This window comes from Peromyscus maniculatus, chromosome 6 (genome assembly GCF_049852395.1).
Source record: "Peromyscus maniculatus bairdii isolate BWxNUB_F1_BW_parent chromosome 6, HU_Pman_BW_mat_3.1, whole genome shotgun sequence".
Classification (NCBI taxonomy): Eukaryota; Metazoa; Chordata; class Mammalia; order Rodentia; family Cricetidae; genus Peromyscus; species Peromyscus maniculatus.
Window position 1 is genome coordinate 72,327,210 of NC_134857.1, and position 15,737 is coordinate 72,342,946.

The following is a 15,737-nucleotide window of genomic DNA, read 5'->3' on the forward strand; positions in this document are numbered from 1 at the left end:
AAAAAGAAAAAGTACAGTAAGTTAAAAGAGAGGGAGAGAGAGAGGACAGAAGAGAAGGGCTGTGAAATGCCATCTAGACAGCACAGTCACTATGATCACGAACTCACACAGTGGTGGCTTCTTACTATGGGCCTATATAAGACTGGCCCTGTCTTATCATAAATGAAGAGCTCATTAGGTCATACCCCTTACTGCTGAACTATTTGTTATTGATAGATTCTGGGAGGAGGGGAGTCTTTGTCTTCATTTGTACACCCAGGTGAGTCTACCAGGCTCCAATAGATAGCTCCAGACCCATGGTCATCCAGATGCCCTGGTCAAGTTCAGTGAGTTACGGACTAAAAAACAAACAACAACGACAAAAACCAAACAAACCAAAAACAGGAATTTAATAAAGAGTCATAGGGAATGGTAAGTAGACCAGTATGGGAAGGAGTTAAGAGGGGATAGAGGGGTGAGAGTAATCACTACATATATGAAATTGTCAGAGAAACAAACTAATTAGTAAAAAGAGAAATCATTTTAAAAGAATATGAATTATTAAAAATACTATACTCAAAACGGTGATAAAATAGGAGAATGGTATTCAACAGGATATTGGAAAGTTAAAGAAATCAAGAATATGCATTTATAAACCCCACATGTGGATTATAGGCCCAGATGGAAAGAAATCATGTTACTAACAGTGTGGAAAAGTCCCGAACAATCCCACTGAATACACAGAAAAATGACAAAGGGATCAAAGCCACTAAAGAGAAGCTTGCTGATATGAAGATAACTTATGAATCTACAACAAAGAACAAAATACAGTTAAGAATAGAGCTCAATGATACAAGCATGTGTCTAGTCCACAGCATCAGAAAATAAAAGGGGAGGGAGGGAGGGAAGGGGGGATAAAGGAAAAAAGAAAGTAGTGGAAGGAGGCCAAATAAAACAAAAAAAGTTATTCATAAATATATAAAGAAAAAACCTCCCGGGATGAAAAAAAAAAGTTAAAATCTGGAGAGATGGTTAAGCAGTTAGGAGGACTGGCTGCTCTTCCAGAAGGCCTGGGTTTAATTCCTGGCACCCATACAGAGGCCACAACCCTCTGTAATTCCAGTTTCAGATCTGATGCTCTTCTGACCAGGCATTTATCAGTACACAAAAATAAAAAGAATAAATCTTAAAAAAAAAAAAAAAAAGAAAGAGGACTGGAGAGATGGCTCAGTGGTTAAGAACACTGGCTGTTCTTCCAGAGGTCCTGAGTTCAATTCCCTGCAACCACATGGTGGCTCACAACCATCTGTAATGAGATCTGGTGCCCTCTTCTGGCCTGCAGGGATACATACAGACATTACACTGAATATATAATAAATAAAAATATATATAATATATATTAAAAAAAAAAGAAAGAAAGAAAAGAAAAGAAATGGGCTTTTGTTTTGTTTTGTTTTGGGACAGGGTCTCTCTCTATAATTCTTGCTGTCCTCTAATTCACTCTGTAGACCAGGCTGCTTTCGGAGATCTACCTGCCTCCTCTGAGATTAAAGGCATGCACCACCATACACCTCTATTTTTAAAGATAGATTAAGATCATTACTATTTCCTCATTACATGATTGACAGAATATATCACTGAAACTGCCTACCGTCCTGTTTCCTTGAGAATTTGATTTGCATTTCCCTGATGATTAGGGATGTTGAGCAATTCCTTAAATGTCTTTCAGCCATTTGAGTTTCCTCTATTGAGAATTCTCTGTTTAGTTCTAAAGCCCATTTCTCAATTGGACTGTTGGTCGTTTTGATGTCTAATTTCTTGAGTTCCTTATATATTCTGGATATCAGTCCTCTGTCACCTGTGGGGTTGGTGAAGATCTTTTCCCATTCTGTAGGGTGTCGCTTTGCCTTGGTGACCGTATCCTTTGCTCTACAAAAGCTTCTCAGTTTCAAGAGGTCCCATTGATTGTTTGTCTCAGTGTCTGTGCTACTCGTGTTATATTTAGGAAGTGATCTCCTATGCCAATGTGTTCAAGACTACTTCCTACTTTCTCTTCTAGCAGGTTCAGAGTAGCTGGATTTATGTTGAGGTCCTTGATCCACTTGGACTTAAGTTTTGTGCACGGTGACAGATATGGATCTATTTGCAGCCTTCTATACGTTGATATCCAGTTATGCCAGCACCATTTGTTGAAGATGCTTTCTTTTTTCCATTGTACATTTTTGGCTTCTTTGTCAAAAATTATACGTCCATAGGTGTGTGGGTTAATGTCAGGGTCTTCAATTCGATTCCATTGGTCCACATGTCGGTTTTTATGCCAATACCAAGCTGTTTTTATTACTGTAGCTCTATAGTAGAGCTTGAAGTCAGGGATTGTGATGCCTCCAGAGGTTGTTTTATTGTACAGGATTCTTTTGGCTATCCTGGGTTTTTTGTTTTTCCATATGAAGTTCAGTATTGTTCCTTCTAGGTCTGTGAAGAATTGTGTTGGTATTTTGATGGGGATTGCATTGAATCTGTAGATTGCTTTTGGTAAGATTGCCATTTTTACTATGTTAACCCTGACTATCCATGAGCATGGGAGATCTTTCCATTTACTGACATCTTCTTCAATTTCTTTTTTTCAGGGACTTCAAGTTCTTGTCATATAGGTCCTTCACTTGCTTGGTTAGTGTTACCCCAAGGTATTTTATGTCATTTTTGGCTATTGTAAAGGGTGATGTATCTCTAAATTTAGCATCTTCAGTAGACACAGGAAATTTCAGATTTGTCTTTGTATCATTTCTGATATATTGAAGTTTGTCAAGAAATAATCCATTTAATTGAAGTTGTTCAATATATTAAGAAAAAAAGAAAAAATAGTTGGAATTTTAAAAAGAAATTGTAGCTAGAGTTTTCCTGCCTTGCCCACAGTCAGGACAAATCTCTGTCACCCGCCAGTCTCACAGCCGCTCAGACCCAACCAAGTAAACACAGAGACTTATATTGCTTACAAACTGTATGGCCGTGGCAGGCTTCTTGTTAACTGTTCTTATATCTTAAAGTAACACATTTCTACAAATCTATACCTCGCCACGTGGCTGGTGGCTTATCGGCATCTTCACATGCTGCTGGTCATGGCGGCGGCTGCAGTGTCTCCTTCTGCCTTCCTGTTCTTTTATTTCTCCTGTTAGTCCCGCCTATACTTCCTGCCTAGCCACGACCAATCAGGTTTTATTTATTGACCAATCAGAGCAACTTGACATACAGACCATCCCCCAGTACAGCCAAGTGCAGACCATCTCAGACACCTGCACTCAGGCCCATGGTTCTAATCATCCTCTATGCAAACCTGCTGGGTAACGCCACAAGGAACCCAAGAAGGGCTCCCACAGGACATACATTAACATCCCACAGCACTTCCCCTTTTCTTTTTTTTAAAAAAGGAAGGTTTTAACTTTTACACATCTCCAAAGCCAGCTTGGTATATTTGGGAATTTGGGCGTAGCTTCTCTTACTACTTCCTGCTGGAGGGGGGCGCTGTATCTTATGGGAACACAAAGAATATTTAAGGATCATGGAGTAGTCCGTGAGGCTGTATCGTCTGAGCCAGTTGCCTTGAAACAATTCTGGATGTTGAATCATCTGGGCCATGGTGTCATCAGAGACCTTTCAGGTGGTCTTGGCTGGTGAAACCTGATATATCTTAATCTGGAACAAATCCACAGCCTCTGGCTTTCTGTGGAAACAAAAGCAGAACCTCTTTTCCAAAGCAACATATCCTTAAATCCAAATTTTGAAGTCAAGGTACCTTTAAAATATACATTTTGGCATAACTCAACAGCTTTTGCAATCAAATGTTTTTCTTCAGTTACGAATATCAAAGACAACATAATCCAGATTGTCTGTGTGGTAGCCATCGTTACGTGGCTTATTTTTTTATATTACCTTGAGCCTTGAGCCTATTGCTTTAAACTGCACCATTCTAAGACTGAAACGGCGCTGTGGCTGCTGGCTCCACCCATTTCAGCTTCCCAACATGGCAGTGGTACATTTTCCGCCAGTTCTGGGAGTCATCAAGTCTCAGAAATAGTGGGTCTAACTGCGGAGCTTAGGGAACCTGGAGAGAAGCCCTCCAGCTACAAGAAATATATTACCCTGTCAAAAAACAAACAAACAAAATCTCAACATAAAATTTCTAATATGGAGACATTCAAATAACTTTACTATTCTTTTTTTTATTTATTAAATTTAATTTTACATATCAGCCATGGATTCCCTTGCTCTTCCCCCCAGCCCACCCCCCATTCCCACCTCCTCCAGGGCAAAGACTCCCCTGAGGATTGAGTTCAAAATGGTAGATTCAGTCCAGGCAGGTCAAGTCGCCTCCTCCCAGGCTGTCTCCCAAGTGTCCCTGTATAAGTCCCAGGTTCCAAACAGCCAGTTCATGCACGGAGGACAGGACCCGATCCCACTGTCTGGATGCCTCCCAAGCAGATCAAGCTAATCAACTGTCTTATTTATCCAGAGGGCCTGATCTAGTTGGGGGCTCCTCAGCTATTGGTTCATAGTTCATGTGTTTCCTTTCATTTGGATATTTGTCCCTGTGCTTTTTCCAACCTTGGTCTCAACAATTCTCGCTCATATAAAGCCTCCTTTTTCTTGCCAATTGGACTCCTGGAGCTCCATTTGTGGCCTGGCCATGGATCTCTGCATCCGGTTCCCTCAGTCATTGCATGGTGTTTCTAGCATGACAATTAGAGTATTTGGCCATCCTATCCCCAGTTCTGGTTGTCTCTCAACCATTGCCAGTAGTCTATTGTGGGGATATTTGTGGATTTCTGTGGACCTCTCTAGCATTTTGCTTCTTCCTATTCTCATGTGTTCTTTATTTATCATGGTCTTTTATTCCTTGTTCTCCCTCTCTGTTCTTGATCCAGCTGGGATCTCCCACTCCCCTAAGCTCTCTTTCCCTCGAACCTTGCCCTTCCTTACTCCCACTCACACCCATGTTGTTCGTGTAGATCTCATCCATTTCTCTGTCATTGGATGATCCCTGTGTCTTTCTTGGGATTGTGTTTTCTAGGTAGCCTCCCTGGAATTGTGAGTAGCAGTCTAGTCATCTTTGTTTTACATGTAGTATCCTCCTATGAGTGAGTACATACCATGTTTGTCTTTCTGAGTTTGGGTTACCTTACTCAGAATTATTTTTTCTAGATCCATCCATTTGCCTGCAAACCTCATGAAGTCATTGTTTTTCTCTGAGTAGTATTCCATTGTATATATGTACCACATTTTATTTATCCATTCTTCAGTTGAAGGGCATCTAGGTTGTTTCCAGGTTCTGGCTATTACAAACAAGGCTGACGTAAACATAGCTGAGCAAGTGCTCTTGTGGTATGATTGAACATTCCTTGGGTATATGCCCAAGAGTGGTATAGCTGGATCTTGGGGGAAATTGATTCCCAATTTTCTAAGAAAGTGCCATATTGATTTCCAAAGTGGTTGTACAAGCTTGCATTCCCACCAGCAGTGGAGGAGTGTTCCCCTAGCTCCACATCCTCTCCAGGATAAGCTGTTTTCAGTGTTTTTGATCTTAGCCATTCTGACAGGTGTATCTCAGAGTTGTTTTGATTTGCATTTCCCTGATGATTAGGAATATTGAGCAATTCCTTAAATGTCTTCAGCCATTTGAATTTCCTCTGTTGAGAATTCTCTGTTTAGTTCTATAGCCCATTTCTTAATTGGACTGTTGGGTATTTTGATGTCTAATTTCTTGAGTTCTTTATATATTCCAGATATCAGTCCTCTGTCAGATGTGGGGTTGGTGAAGACCTTTTCCCATTCTGTAGGCTGTCACTTTGCCTTGTTGACCTATCCTTTGCTCTACAAAAGCTTCTCAGTTTTAAGAGGTCCCATTGATTGATTGGTGCTGGCATAACTGGATGTGAACGTGTAGAAGGTTGCAAATAGATCCATATCTGTCACTGTGCACAAAACTTAAGTCTAAGTGAATTAAAGACCTCAACATAAATCCAGCTACTTTGAACCTGCTGGAAGAGAAAGTAGGAAGTAGTCTTGAATGCATTGGCATAGGAGATCACTTCCTAAATATAACTTTACTATTCTTAAAAAATATAAAAATACCCTATTTTTCTACTGAGATTCTCATTTATAAGACCTGAAAATATGGAGGAAATAAAATATAAATGGCAATATTTTGAGGTACTCTGCTCATGGGTAACACATTTACTAAACTTTTTCCCTACCTAACAAAAAGAAAGTTTTCATGATTGCTGGAGCCTGGAAAAGGGGTCAGGGAGGGCCAGGCCATACTGTACTCTATAAGACCCTCATCCTCACAAGGTCTCTGGGGAAATATCCTATAAGAGCAGAAAGAAGATGACATTTACATTCTCATATCCTTTCTTACTGTGAAGACATAAAGGTACAGAAGTTCACCCAAATATGGCAGCCAATATTAGGCTAACACCTAAACTCTGATAATTATATAATAGCTCTAAGTCTTAATATAACTATAAGCCATATAATTGGCATATTAGCTTACTTAATTCTTCAGCGGCCCTTGTAGAATGCATTATTATCCTCATTTTAAGGATGAGGAAACAGACTCGGAGACTAAGTAGCTTGCCAGAATTCAATGGGGGGGGGGGGGAGCCAAAAGACAAACTTCAAGGAAACCAAACTCCAAAGCATTTGTGGTTCTAGATTGTTGTGTGGCTTGATTTTCACAAAAAGGGCATCAGCATAGTGGTAATGGTGTTACTTAAGTCAATTTCATCAGTTAAATTTATCACAAAAGTTTTTTAATAAGAATTGGAAAACATGAAAATATTAGGTGATATAAACCCACAGATATTAACTCAGTGCAATTTACTCTGAGCCATAGTACACTTTGCTTGAGTGCTAATGGATCCCCAAACTGAAAGAATAAAAAGGGCATCCTGAGTCAGTGAAGCCATGGTGACTTGTCTCCTTTCTGCCTGTGTCTGCCTCCCTGTAGTCTTTGCCCAGCTGCCCAGGCTTCCCACACTGACCTTGGTCCGGCTGCTCAGCACCACTCTGTCCCTGGAAGAACCCAGAGGAGGTCCAGGACTTTGCAGCTGGCCTTGGCACTCCCATAGGTGCCTGAAAGGGTCACACACTGGTACTGCCAATACACTGCTGCACTCCCTTTAAAGTTAGAGGGAATCCAGGACAAGTACTCTATGTCTTGAAACTCTATGACAAGATTGACCCAGAAGAAGCCTTCAGTAAGTTCTCTTCCTATAAAGGGCCTGGGCTTAGATGGTTTGGACCAAGTGGAGATTATTATGGCCATGGAAGATGAATTTGGTTTTGAAATTCCTGACAGAGATGCAGAGCAGTTCATGTGTCCAAAAAACGTTGTAGATTTATTGCAAGTAAGAGGGATATATATGATAAAGTATCAGAGCTTTCTTCCTCACTAATAGGACTCCAATAACATACAATAGCATCACAGCTGGATGTTATACTCATATTTAAATTGTCTATGTGTTTTACTCTTTGAAAGTAAATCTATTATGAAACTTTAAAAAAAGAGTTGGATTTGTGGATGCAGAGTTTTAAACAAAGGAAGAAAAAGACCATAACCGTTTAAGGAATACCCCAGCAAATAAGAGAATTCATCTTGATGAAGTTAAGACTCAAAGGGTCACAAATACTTTCACTGCTATGCATACTATCCAAATGTGTGCTTCAGTCCAGGAGAATTCTGTCCCAAGTTGTTTGGAAATTTTTAAATAAAGATAAATCTCTGGGAAACTATAAAAAGGTAAAAGCAAGTGAATTAAGATACTGATGGAGACACTAAACCAATCTTCACTCTTACAAGGTCAGCATTGATCAATAATTTTTTATATGTCTATGCATTTGGTAATGATGAACACAGTATAGTCTGATGAAAGGGAAATTGGAGGTACTGTTTTGGTCATGTTACATTTCAAATAACTATAAATATGTCAAAATGTCAGGCATGCAGATGGATAATGCCCATGCTGCTACATTCAACAGCCCTTTCAATCTCTTGATTTCATAGCAGCATTTAGCATAATTAGCTTTCTTTTTGCTTTCATGATACCATTTTCTGCTGGCTTCTCTTTCTTTCCTGACCACTACCTTAGTTGGCTGGCTCTGCTTGCTTGGCTTGACTTATCACCACAAGGAAGGGCTCCAAATTTTGCCATTTATCTTTTCTCATTATATATCTGCACAATTTTCACTTAATTTTCTTTGACACTTATCAATCCTGTGAGAATCCAGAGCAGTAAAGAGTAGTCACAGGATTCAGAACAGTCCGTTTCTATCCATGATCAGCCTAAACACAGCCAAAGGCAAAATGGAGTCAACACAGGAGTCAACTCTAATCACAAGTGAACAGGAAAAATTCCTAGACAAATATCAACAGGGCCAAATGCCTGGTCATAGACCTTGGGTTTCTATGCAACAAAGGACATCAATCCAATACTGAGCAATCAGGAAGAAGCATGAAATATTCAGGATTATATCACACCCAACCAATATCTATAATGTCTTGACTCATTACAAGTGGACAAAAGTACCTAGGTATAATCAATATAATGATAGTGAAAGACAGTCAGAAAACTCAGATAACAGCAACTCATGAATAGTCTAATGTAGCCATAAACAACAGAAAACTGAAAGAAAGAAAAAATGTATCAAGGTTCCAGACAAGACAGAATTGGATATTTAGTGCAGACATTTACCCATAGACAATCTAGGCTTACATGAGGAGAACCTGGGTCTAATACAAGAAAACCCAGATTCAGTAAGTCAATTAGTAAAAAACTCAAGGTCCAATGTCTTCTCATAGGCACTGATCATTCTCCATACAGTCCAGATGCATCATAAACAGAAATCTAATTTTACTTAATCCAGTGACAAAGAATAACCAGGAGATTTGGATGGACAGTTGTGCTTTCTGCACTCAAGCTGTGTATAGACATTGGCAGACTAGATCCAACATAATGAAATATTTTTTAAAAGAAAAATGATTCAGAGGCTGTAGAGATTGCTCAGTGGTTAAGAACACTTCACAATCACAATAACCAGAATAGCGGTCCCATTACCCATGTAGCAAGCCCAGCTCCAAGCAGGGTATGAAGATGGGATTACTGGGGCTTGTCGGCTTCCAGCTCTAGCCAAGAAAAACATAAATTTCATGTTCAGGGAGAAATCCTACATCAAAGGAATAGACAAAGAGTGATAGAGAAGGACACTTGGTGCCCTCATCTGGCCTCTGGGCATGTGCACATATGCATACATATTAATTATCAATTAGTTCATCTTTTTTAAAAGATGCTTTACCCATTAATAGTCAAAGTCAGATTGTGATATTCTGAAGACAGCAGAGAGATATTCTGATGATATTTTCTGAGATAAAGGCAGAATGAAAAAAGTGTTTGTGAGATATTAATTTGTCATTGAAAAACTCATGGGTTTTTTTGTTTACTGGTAAATGGAAAACTATAAAAGGCTCAAAAATAAATTATAACTGAGTCTAATTAGAAGAAATGTCTGACTTATTTGAAGTGTTTGTACACTCATGAAAGTTTTTTTGATAAAAATCAAGGATCATATAGAACCTATGAGTCTAGCACATAGAAAAATAAAGAAAGACTTACATTTAATTCCTGTGGTACTTTACTAAAACACTTTAAGTAGAAAACGACAAAAATAATCAGATATTTTCAGATAAATCATATCTGCAACAGAAGAAAATATTTGAAATTTCAAGAAGGTTGTATAAATAAATAAAAATGAGTCTGAAGAAATCACTTTTTAAAATCTTCCAAGAGTCACTTGATATTGGGTCATACAGTATTCTACAAAAATTATTTTGGTGATGAGAATACTTAATACAGCAAAGCAAAAGTGGTGAAGCTGGTTCAGGAGAATGAAGACTTCTGTTCAAGCTAAAATGAGCCAAAATGTTTAGGTCAAAGAATGTACTATATAGGTGTAGTAGCTCACACCTATAATCTCAGCATTTGGGTGGCTGAAGCAGAATTGGCATGACTTTGAGGCCATGCTGGGATACATTAGTTCTAAGCAAGCCTGGGCTATAGCCAGGCTATAGAATAGTTCTTGTCTTAAAAAACGAAAAGAAAAGGAAAGGGAAAAAGGAAGGAAAGAGAATGACTTGTATAAGTTATACTTGTCAGCAACGATAAGGGGAAGCTGTTTTAGCTGTTGCTTTGTAAGTTTCATCAGCTATGTCTAAAGAGAACATGAAATTAAGCTTTAGATAAGTGATAGATTGCTATGGATTAAGTGATAAAGTTAAGAAATGAAGAAGAATTGATAGTGTTTAAATCATGATTTTCATACATTCATGTGGACATATACACCTAGGTGCATATTGTTTACTCTGCTCTGTTCCACTTTGCTCTCAGAGATGGGGATTGAACACAGGGCCTTGCATATCCTCTCTACTGAACCATATCCCTAGGTCTTCTCCAGAATATCTTTGAGAATGACAATTCAACAAAGATCTACATTTTAAGTGGAAGATATTAGCCATTGGAACATAGAGGACGTCAACTTATGGCACTCTACTGTGTAAATGAAACTCTAAAATAAAATTCAGCATTTTGAATTGATTTGCCAAAGAAAATTTGGTATTTAAAGAGGTACAAAACAACTTAAATCATACTTTAAGAGTAAATTGAATAATTCTAGAAACCAATTTTAATGTGTTTTGCTTTTATGGAAAAATTGCTTATTTACAATGTTTTAAAAAAAAATAGTTCAATCTAGTTAAATGTGTAGATCCAAATTGGTCTGAAAGTGATTGGTTCTCTCCTAAGTTTATGGGCCTTGTTTCCATCCATTGATGTTACAGGAAATAAAGCTTATTTATTTTATGTGCAATTTTCTTTTTAAAACTGAGGTCATCAAATATTGTCATCTACTCACTGACAATCCAGATCTCTCCCTGAAGAATCTGATTCAACATAAGGAACAGAAATGGGTTCACTTATGAACAATCAAAAGGTACCACTGTAGCTTTAGGCTAAGCTTACAAACAAGTACTATTAGCATATTCTGTATTTGCTACAAGCAGACATCAAGGGTTCATCTTCAGATAGTGATGATTAGTTCAATCTGGCAGGATTGTGGTTCAATCCTTGGGCAGTATGTAGAAAAAGTAGTGGAATGTATCACAAAAAAATAGTAAGTATCCAGTCATAGGGAACAAAGGACATAAATTATATAAATTTAGTGTACTCTTTATAAAGTCTAATTCTAGGCCTCATCAGAGAGACCCAGATATCCACTAATGATCAGTCTAAATCTACACATAGATGATCCAGATACAACACCATAAACAGTCAAACATCCAGCTATGTGACGAGACAGAAGACAGCTCTAGACAATAGTATATTCTCAGGGCCAGACATAAATTCATGGATAGCTTGGTTCTAGTCACAGAGATGCTGAGTCCAATAAAAAAGGAATACACAGAACCCCTCATGAATACTCAGAAGATAACTACATATGCCTGGAGACAAGTTCAATAACAGCCTGTAACCTGTATAAAAATGACAAAAACCCTACCAGAACACTTGGAGAATGAGTAACAGCCCATGAAAAGCTTGAGTGTGTGAGACATAAGGAAAGGACCTATCCACTGTAAAGAAAACAACATGGATTGGAGTCTATGCACATATTATAAGCAAAAAAACAAAAAACAAAAACAAAAAAACAAAAAACCAGGCACTCAGTTAGAGTCAACATAGTGATAGTAAACGGCAATCATCAAAATGGACTGTCAGCTTTTGTCAAAGGCCCCTCTGAGTATGGTTATAAACAGTTATGGTTCAATACAAGAGGAAGACAAATTTGATGGCTAATCTCCATTGTCAACTTAGAAGGATTTAGAAGCATTATACAAACACATTTCTGAGTGTGTCTATGAGGATATTTCAAAAGGGTTGAAAACTATCTCCACAGAATGGGGTCTCAGATTAAATAAAATTGAGAAAGCAAGCTAAGAACTAGTATTCATTTCTCGCCTCCCTAACTACAGACACAATGAGACCAGTCATTTTACCTACCTTACCATGGTGAACTGTATCCTCCCAAATTCTAAGCCAAAATAAACCCATCCTTGAAGTTGCTTTAACCAGTCATGGAGAATTAGAAGGATATTTGTAAACCTTCAGGGTATCAACATGACCAGGAATACTCTAGACCCACCCAAGAATGTAAGAGTCTAATATAACAACATCAAACATTGTATCTCAATGCAAACAACCAGCTATTCCACCTGCTCACAGAGTATCTGCATCTACCTATCTGGATCAAGAATATACAGACACCAGGGGTCTCAATAGTAATACTGACATGATCAGAAGACTCTTGTAGAAAGTCAACATAAGTCTGTCCATGGATGGTATGAACATGATTAGAAAAAGTTCGCCTGCTCCTTCCTGAATGGAGATGGAGGAGGAGTGGATGGGGAGAGAGGTAGATGGGAAGGGGTTGGAGGGAGGAGAAACTGCAATTGGTATGTAAAATAAATGAGAAAAAAGTTCTTTAAATGAAAGAAAAGAAAATGTTCAAACAGAGAGGTAGAGGACAGATCTAGACACCCAGACTCTTACCAAGGGCAGACACAAATTGGAAGGACTATCCATGAACAACCAAAATCTAGTACCAAAGCATGCAATTTTTATATGGACAAGCAGAGATGGGTGTGGACAGTCAGAGTTAGACACAATCACTGTATACAGTCTGGATCCATTACAAATAGACAAGAAGGATCCAATTATAGTCATCCTGAGGCTGGTGAAGGACAAGTAGAAAATAGATAATAGATTTTTTCCTTCTCATTACGAGCCAAAGTGCATTATTGAGAGTCTTCTCTAATACAAAAAGAAGAGATGACAACTGCCACAGAAAAGTTAGAAGATGGTCCAGGGATCTAGACACCAACTCCCATGCAAACTGTATCTACCCACAGAGAATCTGTATTCAACACAAGAGAAAGATGTCACTCTATTCATGGGAGAGCTAGAATCAGGATCATAGACAATCAGCTATACTGAGTGAATCCATAAGAAGAAAACATCAGTGATCTTATCTAGTCAAGTCAGAGTCAATGAAACACAATTGTAACATCAAAGTGATGGTCAGAAACAATCCATGGATGATGTAAGTTCAACTGAAGAAATAGTACTAATCTAATACAGCTAATCAGGACGTAATGTCAGCACACAGGGCTGCTTCAAAGCCAGATAACCACTAACTCTTGCTCTGGTTCTGCCCATGGAACATGAGGATGAGCCAGCACAGGAGAAGCAAAGGTGCTTAAGATGAGGCTCTCTGTCTCTGACTCTCCTATCTTCCATTTTCTCTTCAACCCTTTAAAACAGGAGTTTTGTAGCTTCTTGCAGATTATCTTAACTCATCTGTCTCTGTGCTTATTTACATGCCTTTGTACTCATATGTTTGTGTTCCCTAAAGTTCTGTCCTCAATTATCTACCAGTTTAAGTTTGTGTCCACTCTTAAAATTTATATAATAAGGTAAACAGGTGAAACTCACTACTTGTTCAAAATTTGTTACTGTCAGTTCTCACCCAGTGAGATTGGCTGAAAGAAAAACTCAGAAGTCCTGTCTCTAAGGCATTCTAGTCAGCCACAGTGACCTGATACTAGGAAACCTAATGTACTATGTTGAGTGTGTGGAATATAAAATCAGCAAAGACTTACTATTTCATATTTAACACTTATTGCCAGAAAACAAAAATCTTATATAATATTACCATTTAAACTTACACCACATAAGTTTGCTGAGGAGGATAAGTACAAACAATCTCATAATCGTGGCTTGTTAAATATTCTGTCTCTGACTACCTGTCTTTCTCTGTCCCTCTGTGTGTGCATCTTTGTCTTCCTTCCTGTCTGTGTCTGTCTATCTATCTATCTATCTACTATCTATCTATCTATCTATCTATCTATCTATCTATCTATCTATCTATCTATCATCTCTATCTATGTCACACCAACTCCAGTGTCATCCGTGTGACATGAACAATTATGTTAATAATAGTGGATGGGAGATATGTGTCCCACGGGACTAAGCTCCCTGGAGGCCCCTGGCAGAGTGCCCGTGTTATGCCTCCTTCTCAAAGAAGATGTACTTCACGGATCATGAGCTCCCTGGGCTATGGGTTCTGTATAACTGCTTTTCTGATAAAGTTCTAATTAATCTATGAAGCACAGCCAAAATTAATGAGTGCTTGGGTTGTGAACTATGGAGGAAAGGGGAAGCTGGACATGGATCTTAATCAAATATAGCAAAATGAGCTATTTCTTAAAGACCCCAAGCTGCTAGATAAAGAATGTATAAAGGTTCAGGCACTTCTAGGGAATGAACACTCACCCAATAGGAATCCTTTAGGAATCCCAACTAAAGTGATTTATGGTAAAAGATGTTATCTCATAGGAGGCAGATGGTGAGCCCCTCTGTTGAGGAAGTTCAGCTTGGGAAACTTAAAGACTATAGCAGAACCCCTTCCCCTTATAGGCATAAAAGTACAATCAACATTCCAGCAGGTAAAAAGGTTTTATATTAGAGAGATATGTGGTGGAGAACTGAAGAAAGACTTAGAGAGGGTCTGCAGCATCCAAATTGGCTAAGCGGGTCTGAGAACCAGAAAAGTAGAAGTGCATAATAAACTGGATAAGATGAAGGACACAGCTGCAACCGCACAGAAGTCTACACAAGTCTAGGGACTGCACTAAGTTTAAAAAACACAGACTGCTTTTTGGGTCATAAAGTTCTTATGGATGAAGGGATATGTCTAGCGCCAATTAATAATTGTGTGCTTGCTGCTTTTTTAAAGATGATGTGATTGAATTATTGCCAAGCTCTTGTTGTTCCTTCTAGGACTTGATAGTTTTCTTTTCTGTATATAAACTACTGATTTACAGAAGTAAAATTGCAGCAGATTCAAACCACTTCTGAGTGTGTTGTCTGTCATTCGCCGAATCCTTGCCTTCTGACTACCCAAGCCCTGGTTCTCCTATGGTCGTGATACCCCCGGTGGGCCAGTCCGTGGCATATCTATCTATCTATCTATCTATCTATCTATCTATCTATCTATCTATCTATCTATCTATCTATCTATCTATCATCTATCTATCATCTATCTATCTATCTATCTATCTATCTATCTATCTATCTATCTATAATCTACCTATCTCATAAGTATCCTCATTCATAGAGCTTTAGCTGCAAAGAACTGTTGGAAACAACATGGGAGAAAGAGAATGGACAGAATGTTCTGGATCTCCTCTGTATCCAGTAGATGGTGCTACAGACACATCTCACCTGCTTCCAGACCAGGAATGAGTTTCAGTTTATTCTTGAAGAGCAAATTTTCAGTTTGGGGAAGCAATTTATTTCAGCATCTAATTCTTTTATATAATTAGAAGCTCTGAATGTGATTTGAGGTTGGCTTTTTAATTTTTCTTTTTCTTTTTTTATTTCCCGGTTTTTCTTTTCATTTTACATACCAACCACAGTTCCCTCTCCCTCCCCTCCTTCCACTCCTCCCCACATCCCTCCTCACCCCCCATCTACTCCTGAGATAGAGTAAGTCCTCCCATGGGGAGTCAACAAAATCTGGCATATCAAGTTGAGGCAGGACCAAGCCCCTCCTCCCTGGATCAAGGCTGAGCAAGATAACCCCCCATAGGGAATAGG

The 15,737-nt window shown here is 38.6% G+C and overlaps 1 pseudogene; it reads left to right on the forward strand.

The window, feature by feature from the left end:
- Window positions 1-6,939: 6,939 nt before the first annotated feature.
- On the forward strand, window positions 6,940-7,444 carry LOC102924612 (acyl carrier protein, mitochondrial pseudogene; annotated as a pseudogene).
- The last annotated feature ends 8,293 nt before the right edge of the window (window positions 7,445-15,737 follow it).